Source organism: Haematobia irritans, chromosome 4, assembly GCF_050003625.1.
Source record: "Haematobia irritans isolate KBUSLIRL chromosome 4, ASM5000362v1, whole genome shotgun sequence".
Lineage (NCBI taxonomy): Eukaryota > Metazoa > Arthropoda > Insecta > Diptera > Muscidae > Haematobia > Haematobia irritans.
The window spans coordinates 45,280,937-45,295,004 of record NC_134400.1 but is presented as its reverse complement, the minus strand read 5'-3'; the positions used below and the strand labels follow the sequence as shown (position 1 = coordinate 45,295,004).

Below are 14,068 nucleotides of genomic sequence, written 5' to 3'. Positions count from 1 at the left end.
TATATAGTGGACTAGCTGTGAATGCTGACAGGCTGGATATTTTGTTTGGTTATCGCCCTTTTTCGAATTTGCAAAACAAAGTCATTCAGAATATAGTCAGTCATTCATTCAACTCAAAACTGAGTAAGTCACATTTACCGCCTTAGGTTAGGTAGGACCGAATCTAAAATATCCAGAACCATAGATTTTGTCAAAATTTTATTTCTATAGAAAATTTAGTCAAAATTTTATTTCTATAGAAAACTTTGTCAAAATTTTATTTCTATAGAAAATTTTGTCAAAATGTTATTTCTATAGAAAATTTTGTCAAAATTTTATTTCTATAGAAAACTTTGTCAAAATTTTATTTCTACAGAAAATTTTGTCAAAAGTTTATTTCTATAGAAAATTTTGTCAAAATGTTATCTCTATAGAAAATTTTGTCAAAATGTTATTTCTATAGAAAATTTTGTCAAAATTTTGTCAAAATGTTATTTCTATAGAAAATTTTGTCAAAATGTTATTTCTATAGATAATTTTGTCGAAATTTTATTTCAATCATATTTGAGCTCAGCTTTAAAACCATTGTGTTGACTAAACTACAAGAGTAGCTGCTTAACCAACAGAAGAAAATTTTGTCAAAATTTTATTTCTATAGAAAATGTTGTCAAATATTTTATTTCTTTAGAAAAATTTTTCACAAAATTTTATTTCTATAGAAAAATTTTTTAACAAAATTTTATTTCTATAGAAAATTTTTTAACAAAATTTTATGTCTATAGAAAATGTTGTTATAATTTTATTTCTATAGAAAATTTTGTTATAATTTTATTTCTATAGAAAATTTTGTCAAAATTTTATTTCTATAGAAAATTTTGTCAAAATTTTATTTAAAAAATGTCAAAATTGTATTTCTATAGAAAATGTTGCCGCAAAGTTTGCCACAAATTTTATTTCTATAGAAAATTTTGCAACAAATTCTATTTCTATAGAAAATTTTGTCAAAATTTTATCAAAATTTTCTTACTGTAGAAAATATTATTAATTTTTTCAAAAATTTTATTTCTAAGAAAATTTTGTTAAAATTTTATTTCTATTGAAATTTTTGTTATTAAAAATCTTTTTTATAGTGTGGTATTTGAAAATACACAATCGTCAATGACATCTCTTTAGCAGAGACTCTTCTCGGGGGCAGTATCAAAACAAGCCGTGAATGGATCTCGCCATTCCGGCAAGAGTTTGACTTCATCAATTCCATTAATAACTCGCAAAACGCATCGAATTTAAACTACGGAACAAAATGCTACAGTGGCAGCCAACCAAAAAGAAAAAAAACGTTTTCTTCTGTCCAAAGGCAGTTAAAGTAAGCCTCCACATATTTTCAAGCGTGAGTTACGAATTGCCATAGTCCACCATCCATAATCATCATCATGGTCGTAGTAATCATCCTCGTAGTCATACCCCAGGAGTACACAAAATACGAGAAGTGGTGGTCGCAAAATATTAGCGATGCGTCGTTTCCTTCGACATGTCAAATTGGGTGATTCAAGCTAGGCAGCAGAACAGCCAAAAGACCGAACGACCACTAGACGTCTATCCCCTCTAGATGACTTGCGTTGGGAAACAAAAAAGAGTAGTGGGGTTGTGCGAAGCAACAATCCAGATAGGAAACAAACGGTGAAAATTACTATGTGGTGGTGATTCCTGCTACATTTGTCAATGTGTATGTGCTGCTGACAAGACACAGTGTCTGGAAATGGACGTATTTATAAGTTAAGAGCGCAAAAGTAAACCAACAAAAACTGGGAAAGTAGTTTAGGTTGCTTACCAAGAGCAATTGCACCATACCGTCAGCGATACCGTATGCTTGAGAATAATGACTATACATTACAGGATGATTTCGGTTAACCCACATAATATATTGTTTATCTCTCGCCAACTACATTATATGCTCATATCTCACCCACGCTTACAATTTGCCTCTTAGTAATGCTGGAGGGAAGTACATCCAGCATAGGACATGTCCATGTAAAGTAAACAATATTCTCATTTAATAGTAATTGGTTACTTATTTTGAACTAGGTTGCCTCCAAGATTATTTGGTAATGAAAGGTTTTGCTGAACAAAAAGAACCCTCTCATTACCAGCAAACCTCTCATTACAAAATAATCTTGGAGGTAAGTTTTGTGTTTCATACTTCGAAAATATTTATGAACGATTTTCGAAATATATTTATGAACTATTCGAAACACTGTTGCTTTTTATTACAGTGTTTCACTTTTAGTGGCACAAAACTAAATGAGTACAGCAGTTCTTGCAAATGAATTCTTAAAATTCAAGTATCCGGATGATGCGGTAGGAGTGTGGATGCTGCACCAAGGGGAAGTTCCTGCTGCGTCATTACTTTGCATATAAAGAAAGGTCTCTATGTGAATGCTGATGTATTTGTTCGCTTGTACACAGAAAATAATTTTTGTCTTCAATCACGAAATTAATTGATCCAATTAATTTTTAATTGCTTGACTTTTTGCTGTTTTATCAGAAGATTCTAATTAACAAATTTCTTTGAGTGTGCTTCCTTCAGAGGGATCTCACGATATTTTTCCGATAGCATGCATCTTAAATCTATGCTAGCACACAGTGGGGCTAGTATGTTTATCACCAGTCTCTTTTTGATATTGCTTCTTTACTCAGGGTGTTTTTTAGACAACGTTTCTTATGTAGCAAACAGAATTTTTGCTATTATAGAAAAAATGTGCTATTTATCTGCTGCGTCTTCCAAGAAATTTCATTGAGGTTGCTTCATGTAAGGGATCTTTAATAAGTCTATTTTTCTGCATCAGACAGAGTTTGCTATTTTCAAGGGTGTGAAGAAAAATTCGCGGTTTGTGTCTCGGCTAAGCGAAATTCAAATTTGTGGAACGAATTTAACTTTGTGAGACGAATTTAACTTGTGGAACGCATTCTAGTCAATTCCTCTCAAATGGTTCCTTAGATATAGGCCAATCCAATATCGGGGCTATATAAAGCCGATATCTGATGACACTATTTCTCAAATACTATGCAATAGATTTTTGAAGTTATTTGAGAATCTTATTTTGGTACCCCATAGATGTTTATATTTTTTTTACTATCTTATGTCCATTACTTCAGGATATATTGACATTTTTATACGACTTTAGAGTTATTGCCGGTTATCTCTTAGGGGTCAATTTTTCCACGATATAAAACCACCAATGCATATGTTAGTATGACTACACATAACATAACTGACGGTGTTTGGCAGGTTTTCCACCACAAAGTTGTCTCTTTTTAAGAAAAACAATTTTTTGGAATGCGTTCCACAAGTTAAATTCGCCCGACGAAGTTAAATTCGTTCCACAAATTTGAATTTTGCTTAGCCGAGACACAAATCACGAATTTAACTCGCGAATTTATCTTCACACCCTTGCTATTTTCGCAAACAAAGTTTTTGCTATTTTTCTGCTGTCTTTACACTCAGAAAAAAATTGAATCCAATAATTTTGTTATATTGATTCCAAGCTAAAGATGCGATTTTTTAAACGATCTACCTGGCTTTAAATCCAGGATCTATAAAATTAAAATTACTAACAAATTCCTTTGAGGCTGTTTTTCAGACAGAGTTTTAGCAAACAGAGTTTTTTCTATTTTTCTGCTGTGTTTACTAACAAATTTCTTTGAGGTTGCTTCCTGCAAGTGATCTTTAATAAGGTTAAGAGATCTTTACAGTTTGCCAATTCAGCAGAGTGACTACTACTTGTGTTTGCTGTTTTAGAAGATTTTTCTACTGTGTCTACTAACAAATCTCTTTGAGTGTGCCTCATTCAAGAAATCTTTTGTTTGTTTTCCTAGTTTAGGAAAAAATTTTCTATTTTTCTGCAGTGTTTACTAACAAATTTCTATGAGGTTGCTTCATTTAAGGGATCTTTACATTTTGCCAATTTAGTAAAGGGTGTTCGAAAGAATTTTTGCTGCTGTCTACTAGCACATCAATAGTCAAAGTTTGCTAATTTAACAAGCAATTAGTAATTGTTTTCTGCTTTAGCTGTTTTAGCTGAAATCTCTGCTATATCTACTAACACATTTGATTGAGCCTATTTCATTTCATGAATATTTACTCAGGGTATTTTTGCAGTATCGCAAATAACCTTTGCTTTTTTCATATTCATATTTTGGCTGTTTTAGAGGATTTTTCTACAGTGCCTACGAACAAATTTCCTTGAGCGTGCTTCATTCACAAGGAATCTTTATTTAGTTTGCTTCTACACATTGTAGTGTAGAAAGCCTAGTTCTTTAACATCTTTATGTAGAAAATGAATCTATATAGCTGTGTATGCTATACAAAAATTGAACTTAACACACATGAGGACCATACACACACATATGAACGTTTGTAGGTATATTGGGGGATTTTGTTTTCATTTTCCAATGCTTCTATTTCGGCCTGTTCTGACAGTTAGTCAGTCTTCTGTCCGTCCATCGTTATTCAGACCATCATGGCAAGCAGTCAGGCCATTCGAGTTCTGGTGTATTTCTGTGTTGCAAATTGCGTCAGGAATTTCACAAGTTGAGTGGTATACCACTCAACTCAACCAATACAGTAGTTTGTAAATGGCAAAACCTCATCAGCATCAGCATCAACTTCAACAACAGCAGCAGAAGCAGCAGCATTAGCAATTGTGAGATACTGGCGCATTTCTATCGCCATGACCAGTGCCAAACAACCATCAGTCGTCGTCGTCAGCATTGCCACCTTCATTATTATCATCGTCGTCATCATCAACGTCCACATCTGTAGCTTAGGAGGAAGAGTGTGAGAGGTGATTGACTATAAAAGCTGGAACACCACACATAACGAGTGGCACCAGCCATCAACCAACTATGCCATTCAGTTGAAATCGTAATGGTAGTGATTCTGAAGGTTCACATTTCTGCCTGGCAGGCTGTTAAGTTTGTCGAGAGCTCCCCTGCCTGGCCAATGTTAGGTAAGGGGGATTCTGTATGCGGACATGGGGAATATATCCACAGCCGGTGACAAGAGGCTAGCCAGCATATCAACCAGATCCCGCTGCACAATCATCAACTTGGGTGTGTTCTGCCCGTACAACGATAAACGACACCCATCCATATCTACATAGAAGACCCAACGACAGTCAGGCGTAAAGAGAGTAGAAGAGCTTAATGAAAATTTCTTTCATTCCAAGGCAAATAGTAGCTCCTCTGTACATGAAAGCCAACTACAGAAACCAACTGGCCGACAAAGCCTTGTCATCAAGCTCATTCACTCGTCCTTCTTCAAAAAGCAACGTGTCACAATTCTCAGTAGGTTCGAACCTACACATAGCGACTACTAAGCGAGTTGAGTGAATCGAGTTCCTCAGTGATGTAATTCAAATTAAATTTTCTTTCCCAAAATTGAATTATTAAGCTAGAGCCAACAAGATAAAAACCTGCGTCCATATAAGTTGGGATGGCCACTATAATTGAGATTGACAGTGGAATTTGTGACATCACTAGGCATAGTATCAGGAATGCCAGGGGTTTAGTTCATAGTTATTTTTGTGTGTTTGTCGCCTTTGTTTTGTAACTTGATGATGGCTAATCTGGATGTAAATACAGAAGATAACCTATTCCGGTTCACATAGTTAAGGATTATTTCTTATTTGATTAGAATTTGCAAATAGCAAAGATGTACATTTTTAACTAAATTTTTTTATAGAAATAAAATGTTGACAAAATTTTCTATAGAAATAAAATTTTGAAAAAAAAAATCTATAGAAATAAAATTTTGAGAAAATTGTCTATAGAAATAAAATTTTGACAAAAGTTTCTATAGGCATAAAATTTTGAGAAAATTTTCTATAGAAATAAAATTTTGAGAAAATTTTTTACAGAAATAAAATTTTAACAAAATTTTCTATAGAAATAAAATTTTGAGAAAATTTTCTACAGAAATAAAATTTTGACAAAATTTTCTATAGAAATAAACATTTTTACAAAATTTCCTATAGAAATAATATTTTGATAACAATTTTCTATTGAAATAAAATTTGGAGAAAATTTTCTATAGAAATAATATTTTGATAAATATTTTCTATAGACACAAAATTTTGAGAAAATTTTCTATAGAAATAATATTTTGATAAAAAGTTTCTATAGGCATAAAATTTTGAGAAAATTTTCTATAGAAATAATATTTTGATAAAAAGTTTCTATGGGCATAAAATTTTGAGAAAATTTTCTATAGAAATAAAATTTTGAGAAATTTTTTTACAGAAATAAAATTTTAACAAAATTTTCTATAGAATTAAAATTTTGAGAAAATTTTCTACAGAAATAAAATTTTGACAAAATTTTCTATAGAAATAAAAATTTTTACAAATTTTCCTATAGAAATAATATTTTGATAAAAATTTTCTATAGAAATAAAATTTTCTATAGAAATAAAAGTTTAACACAATTTTCTATACAAAAAAAAAAATTAAAAATTTTTACAAAATTGTCTATTGAAATAATATTTTGATAAAAATTTTCTATAGAAATAAAATTTTATTGTTGTTTTTGATTTCAGCTTAAGCTGAATTGCAACAACAATGATTAAAGAGAAAAAACCAACAATAACAAAACAAAACGAATGAAAAAAGAGGAAGCACGCTCAAACTAAACCCAGCCAACTGCACTCAAATCGATGATTTGTACGAATTTATTTAGGCATAAGCCGGCTATCGTGTAAACCTTTTTTCGGAAGGTTCAAGTGTGGCTCACTTTTGGGTTTAGTGAACTGCCTGAATTTATTCTGATAATTGGTTGATAGTTTTGCTGCAAGTAAAGGATGCTGATGAGGAATGTGGTAATTCCGAAACGTGCGTCCATCCAACCATCTTGCAGTCTATAGGGCTTTGCCCAAATAAATTTGACAAACATTCTTTTCCTCTGTTGGTTTCACTGCAATGTAGAACGCCGTTCGGACTCGGCTATAAAAAGGAGGTTCCTTGTCATTGAGCTTAACATGGAATCGTGCAGCAATCAGTGAGAAGAGAGAAGTTCACCAATGTGGTATCACAATGGACTGAATAGTCTAAGTGAGCCTGATACATCGGGCTGCCACATAACCTAACCTAACCTAACCTTCCTCTGTTGGTTAAGCTACACTTGTTTGATTAAAGAGAAAAAAACCAACAATAACAAAACAAAACGAAATAAAATTTTTCAAAATTTTCTATAGAAATAACATTTTTATCATATTTTCTATAGAAATAAAATTTTGATCAAATTTTCTATAAAATAAAATTTTTACAAAATTTTCTATAGAAATAAAATTTTTACAAAATTTTCTATAGAAATAAAATTTTAACAAAATTTTCTATAGAAATAAAATTTTGACAAAATTTTCTTTAGAAATAAAATTTTGACAAAATTTTTATTTCTATATAAAACTTATCTAATACATTAATTATAATTATTGTAACGGCGCCCGAGCACAGAGATACATTAATATTTTTTACAAAGTTTACAAGGCCTAAATTTAAGGATACAAAATTTACTCAACACTTGGTGTAAGTTTCCCTGATGTCGCAAAAATTATTTCCCTCGAAGAGGAAGTTCAGAACCTAAAGATTTGTAAATAGAGAACAGCCAGAAAACGACATTGAAAGGGATTCTCTTGAATTTTCTGATACACTCTGTACATTTATATGCCAGCAAACAAATTGAGAATCAACGATTATGTATTATTTTGTGAGGAGCAAGCAACAAAAGCCCACAACTGTCATATGTGTTCATCACTTGGATATCCATAATGAAAGTCCATACAGTCAGCCGCCTTACACATTGGTACCATACATCATCCCCCAACATACAACAGAGATATAGCATAAAGCTTGTAAATGACTGGTTGACGTACTGTTTGATTGGTTTGTGGAGCAGCTCCACAAATTGTAATGAAAAAGTATCCGGTGGAGAGGAGGTGTATGTCTATGAAATGCTACAACAAATGGCCCAACTGTGGCAGCTACAGAAAGATCAACCTGACATTTATGTCACAAACAGCAAAAAGCTATCAATGAGGCAGAATTTCAACAGAAACGTAGCAGAATTGACCAACACCATTAGCCGGAGAGCCTAACAAAATTTTCGGAGGGAGTCATATTGGTGGTGCGGTGCGTTGGTGAGCAAAGGGCTAGTTACTTAGGAGGCCAAAATTGGTGCAGAGAATAATATATAATCAATAAATATTGAAAAAAACAGCTTAACTCACAGTACACATACATTAAAAAAAAACTTATTCAGATTGAAATATCTTGTCTTTATTTTAATGACATTTTTATTGAATCGCATTGATAGTAAAAAAAGGAAAAATAAATCTTAATTTATGGGATTTTTGCCATTCATTCTTTCGTTCGTAATAGAGATAAAAATTTAACATCCAACTCGGATTTCCCGATTTGATATATAAATAAGGCCACAACGTTTTTTGTCTTCAATGATAATATTAATCACCAATGATAATTAAAAAATGATTCAATTAATTGTTTGATTGATTTTAGTTTTGATTAAAAAAATGTTACAGCCCCATGTTCCGATATTCGGAATCGCACATCGCTAGAATTTATTTTTCTTATAACGAAACAAATTAAGATAATCGCAGACTTCAATCCAATTGCAAAGAAAACTATATTACCAAGATTTAAGTTTATAACTTTTGAGATGTGCGATTCCGAACATTGTAACAAGGGGATCACTAAATTTTTTGTTGATTTTTTTTAATTCTATAAAAATTGAATTGAAAAAATTGTTAATATTTTTTATCTATGTACGTCTCCAAATTTAAAATTTATTGAAATTTTTATTTCATATTTTCCTCTTGTGCTCAAAAAATAGTTGGACTTGGATCTAAAGATTTTGACCTTACACCCAGAGAAGGAATATGATCACCTCAAACATGTTTTAAGAGCAAAATGTTATTTTTGGGTGGTGACCATGTCAAATGGTTTTCGCAACCATGTTATTTTCTCGGAAATCATGTATATGATTTCGGCAAGCAGGTTATTTTTGACGAGAAAATAACATTTTAGTGACAAACATGTTACATGGTCACCATACAAAAATAACATTTTGCTCTTGAAACATGTTTGAGGTGATCATATTCCTTCTCTGCGTGTAAATATTTAGTTCAAATTCTATACTCTTACATATTCTTCGGCGAAACAAAGAACATTTCTTTAAAATCATACATTTTTCATGTTACGAAATGACAGACAATTTTTCCTTAAATTAAGGATTTTTGAAATAAATACCCTTATATTCATAAAGCCTATTACCATAAAGTTCCTTCGATAAACTGTCAGTAAATAACTACACACCACGAAAATTTCATTAAAATTGAGCCAACGAAAATTTTTCATTGATACAACGAAACATTTTCATTAAGACAATGAAAATATTCGTTAATAGTACGAAACGTTTCGTTAACGAACAGAAAATTCGTTACAATAACGAAAAATTTCGTTATATCAATGAATTTGTTTCATTGGCTCAATTTTAATGACACATTTCATTAATATAACGAAAATTTTTCTACCAGTGTATGAATATAGGCAATAATCTTTAAATTAATTTTTAAACAATTATTGAAGATTATTGCCTTCAATTTAAAATGATATAAAAAATTAATTTTTAAAACACAAATGTTTTCTGCATACAAAAAGAAAATTTCATTAAAATTAAACTAACGATAGATTTTCATTGATATAACGAACTCTTTTCACTAATACATTGAACATATTCGTTAATAAAGGGTGATTTGTTAAGAGCTTGATAACTTTTTAAAAAAAAAAAACGCATAAAATTTGCAAAATCTCATCGGTTCTTTATTTGAAACGTTAGATTGGTCCATGACATTTACTTTTTGAAGATAATTTCATTTAAATGTTGACCGCGGCTGCGTCTTAGGTGGTCCATTCGGAAAGTCCAATTTTGGGCAACTTTTTCGAGCATTTCGGCCGGAATAGCCCGAATTTCTTCGGAAATGTTGTCTTCCAAAGCTGGAATAGTTGCTGGCTTATTTCTGTAGACTTTAGACTTGACGTAGCCCCACAAAAAATAGTCTAAAGGCGTCAAATCGCATGATCTTGGTGGCCAACTTACCGGTCCATTTCTTGAGATGAATTGTTCTCCGAAGTTTTCCCTCAAAATGGCCATAGAATCGCGAGCTGTGTGGCATGTAGCGCCATCTTGTTGAAACCACATGTCAACAAAGTTCAGTTCTTCCATTTTTGGCAACAAAAAGTTTGTTAGCATCGAACGATAGCGATCGCCATTCACCGTAACGTTGCGTCCAACAGCATCTTTGAAAAAATACGGTCCAATGATTCCACCAGCGTACAAACCACACCAAACAGTGCATTTTTCGGGATGCATGGGCAGTTCTTGAACGGCTTCTGGTTGCTCTTCACTCCAAATGCGGCAATTTTGCTTATTTACGTAGCCATTCAACCAGAAATGAGCCTCATCGCTGAACAAAATTTGTCGATAAAAAAGCGGATTTTCTGCCAACTTTTCTAGGGCCCATTCACTGAAAATTCGACGTTGTGGCTCGTTAGTAAGTCTATTCATGATGAAATGTCAAAGCATACTGAGCATCTTTCTCTTTGACACCATGTCTGAAATCCCACGTGATCTGTCAAATACTAATGCATGAAAATCCTAACCTCAAAAGAATCACCCTTTATTACAAAACATTTCATAATTTCCCAGAAAATCATAATAATAACGAACATTTTCGTAATATTAGCGAATGAGCATTGTTATCTCAATTTAAATGATACTTTTAGTTAGTATACATAAGGCTTTTTCCGACAAGGCTCTTTATATATGAACTCCTAACGAAGATAGATATTTGAGCCCCTCTAGATAATGCCAAAATTCAAAGATATGTGAGTACTTAAGATGTTCTATCAACTTTACTTTGTATTGTTGGTTTTGCTATCATTAGAAAATGACATGTTAAAAATTGGGATGACAGCGAAATTTCCCAGACTCTATTAGGTCTCCTACACATACGAAAAACTAATTTGTGTATTTAATCACGAAATTAATTGATCCAATTAGTTCTTAATTGAAATGTCTTCAATCCCAGAAATCATAGCATCAATCACTAAAGTCAAGTAAAAATTGATCCAATTAAAAAATTAATTAAGACTATTAATTTTTGTGATTGATTTTTTTAATTAAAAAAATTGTTGAATTAATTAAACTAATTGCATATTTTTGAAAATTCAATTAAAATTTTAATTGGAAATATTCAGGTGAAAATTTTTTCTGGATTTTCAAAGGTTTCGCTGTGAAAATTGTATGTTTGGAAATCAAACTTTCAGAGCGAAAGTGAATAGATAAAAGAGATAAAGATGGCTACGGAGATAGATAACGAAAGACATACTATAACACAGTGAGAGAATCAAATGAGAGAAAATGGGGATCTACTTGAGAAACATTTTTGTGGTTAAATATGTTTGAATTCATTTTGGTATGCGTCTGACACATGAACGAGGTTTCCCAAAAATGTAAAACATGGACATTTTTGTATTCCAACACAATTATATTTAAGACATTTTGCTGACAGCAAACAAATGTTTACAAACTGGAATTAACTATTTGAGACATAAAAACTAACATGTTTGCATAATATAAACAAGTTTTTGTTTGAACAAATTCTCAAAATTAATATGAATGAAGCAGAAGATGTTTGGGGGTATATGTTACGGAGGCGATTTTTTGGAGGCTGTATATGAAGCCCTAATACTACATGTGGATAACTGGAAAATTGGCAATGGTGATTTTTTTGTTTCTGTTTCGTATTTTGCAGAAAGAAACTGGAATGGTTTAAAAATTTCTTTGCAACTATACGAAATTGATGTCAGACACCAGTAGAGAAGGAACATGATCATTTAAAAAGCAAATTGTTATTTTTGGGCGGGAAAAATGGAACATTTTTGACAGAAAAATTTTATTTTCTCACCAGATATAAATTGCTTCTCGAAATCAGATGCAGTGAAATCTCTCAAACGTGGACACTCCGAAAAGAAGATAACCCTCAAAAGAGGACAATTTAAGCGACCGTGGGTGGCCACTTCTGGCAGCTTTCATTGTTCATAATGTCTGAAAAAATAACATGCTAGCGAAGAACGTGTTACATGTTTCCCATCCAAAAATAAAATTTTACTATTGAAACACGTTTATATTCCTTCTCTGGGTGCACAATTTGATTAAAATTTCTCATTTTAGATACTTATGAACACAATTTAAGTGAATGGAGGAACCATTTTAGAAAAATATGAACTATTTTGAGCAAATTTCGAATTTAGTAAAATTGTGTACTTCGTTTGTATAAAACTTTTTTCTCATTTTTAGTTCATGTAATTAAAAAAGCAAAAGAGAGTTTGAGAAAATTTTTTTCATATTTGGCAAAATTTTACTAAAATTAACTAATTTTCATGAGCTACAATAAGCTATTGAATTTTTCTTGGAGTTTTTTTTTCTAAAGGTGAGTATTAAGTTCGAGTTTAGCCGCTAAAATCGTCATTTTTCGCGATTACTTTACATTAATAATACGTCTACTTCATGAAAAGTTGCTTTGGGCTATTCCCCATCAAGTTATAATAAAATTTGCATCAAAGAGGTATAATTGCATACTTTTTTTTACTGATTTAGGGCGTTTTCGATTCGCAAAAAATATGATGCCTTGGTGCTACACTACTTTTTCCCCAATTGACATTTCAGCCAAATGATAGTGTAATTCTAAAGTTATTATTAATTTATAATATTGTGAGGTATAAAGTATCCAAAATCTATGAAAGCGTCCTTGATATCTTGCAATCAATTTCGAGAATGTTGCACATTTTTTCCCAATCGAAATCGCCATTAGTTTTGATTTTATCGGCTAAACTCGGACTTAGTACCTACCTTAAGGGTGTAGGATGGTGGTTAGACCTAAAAGGCTATACCATGTTGCAATCTCCTGGCAACCAGAACTTTGAGCCGGGCTTTAAAAAGGTGCACGAATGACTTCTCTGTATATCACAATTATATATACGTATACACGTAAGTGAAATTCTACTCACGTGATTTTCCAAGAATCACGAAAATTGTGTCGAGTTACGAGAATTTTCAAAAATTATTCATATAATTAATCATGATTGAAACAAATTCATTTAACTATTGCCCTAAAGAAAATGGAAAAACTTAGTAATCTCATAAATTTAAATAATTTTTGTTTTAAATTTTAATCATTTTTTTTGTTTTAAATTGAAATTTATACGCTTCTAAATAATATCTCAAAATTTCGAAAAAAAAAAATACATTAGAGATCTCCTTTACATAAATCCCAAGGTACAAGTATACACTTTCGATTGTAGTTAGAATTTGACAAGAATTTTTGTGAATGTGTTACGATATTAATTTTGCTTAGTTGCGTTAAATTTTGAATTATTTTTGTTTGTTTGTTTTTTTTTTTTTTTTAAGCTAAACGAGAAGTTTCTGCATTTCATATTTTTTTGTAGTTAATTTTTCATTCAAATTACCCGAAATTTCAGTTTTCTTTTACTGGTGTGCAAGAAGAGCGGGGTATTTAGTTTTTGCTTGGGCCAGCATAAATTTAAAATTTTGTTTTTGCTTTTTTGGCCAGCCAAAATAAACAAATACAATGTTTGACTGGATCGTTTGCGGCTTTTTGTTTTTGTTATTGTTTTTTAGTTTTATTCTCTTTAGAGAGTTTTTTTTGTTATTGTTTTAGGTCTTCTCAAAACACGTGTTGTATTAGTAAACTCTCAGCTGTTGTTGTGGATTGTGGAGGTGGTGGAGTGGAGTGGAGGGGGTTTGTATTCCCCCTTGGGCTTTAATTGCGTAGATTTTTTAGTACTCAATAAACACAAACAAATTCGCGCTAACATTAACGTTTCTTTTTTGGGACAAACGACCGACCACGAGGAGGATCAAAAATTTTTAAGAATTATTTCACTTCCAACGCTGATTGCAGTCAGCTTACAACTGAACTGAAATTGAAAATTCAGCA

General features: G+C 31.6%; 1 protein-coding gene across 3 annotated transcripts in view; it reads right to left on the bottom strand.

Annotated features, from left to right (window-relative positions):
* Ctps (CTP synthase) overlaps positions 1-14,068 on the bottom strand; it is a 73,928-nt gene that overhangs the window by 37,556 nt on the left and 22,304 nt on the right. The window contains exon 1 of one of the 3 annotated variants that reach the window (XM_075308562.1): positions 13,578-14,046. The exons of the other annotated variants lie outside the window; for them this stretch is intronic. The gene's annotated coding sequence lies outside the window, so the exon portion shown is untranslated. Of the gene's footprint in view, positions 1-13,577; positions 14,047-14,068 lie in introns of those variants that run through there. 3 annotated transcript variants of the gene reach the window in all.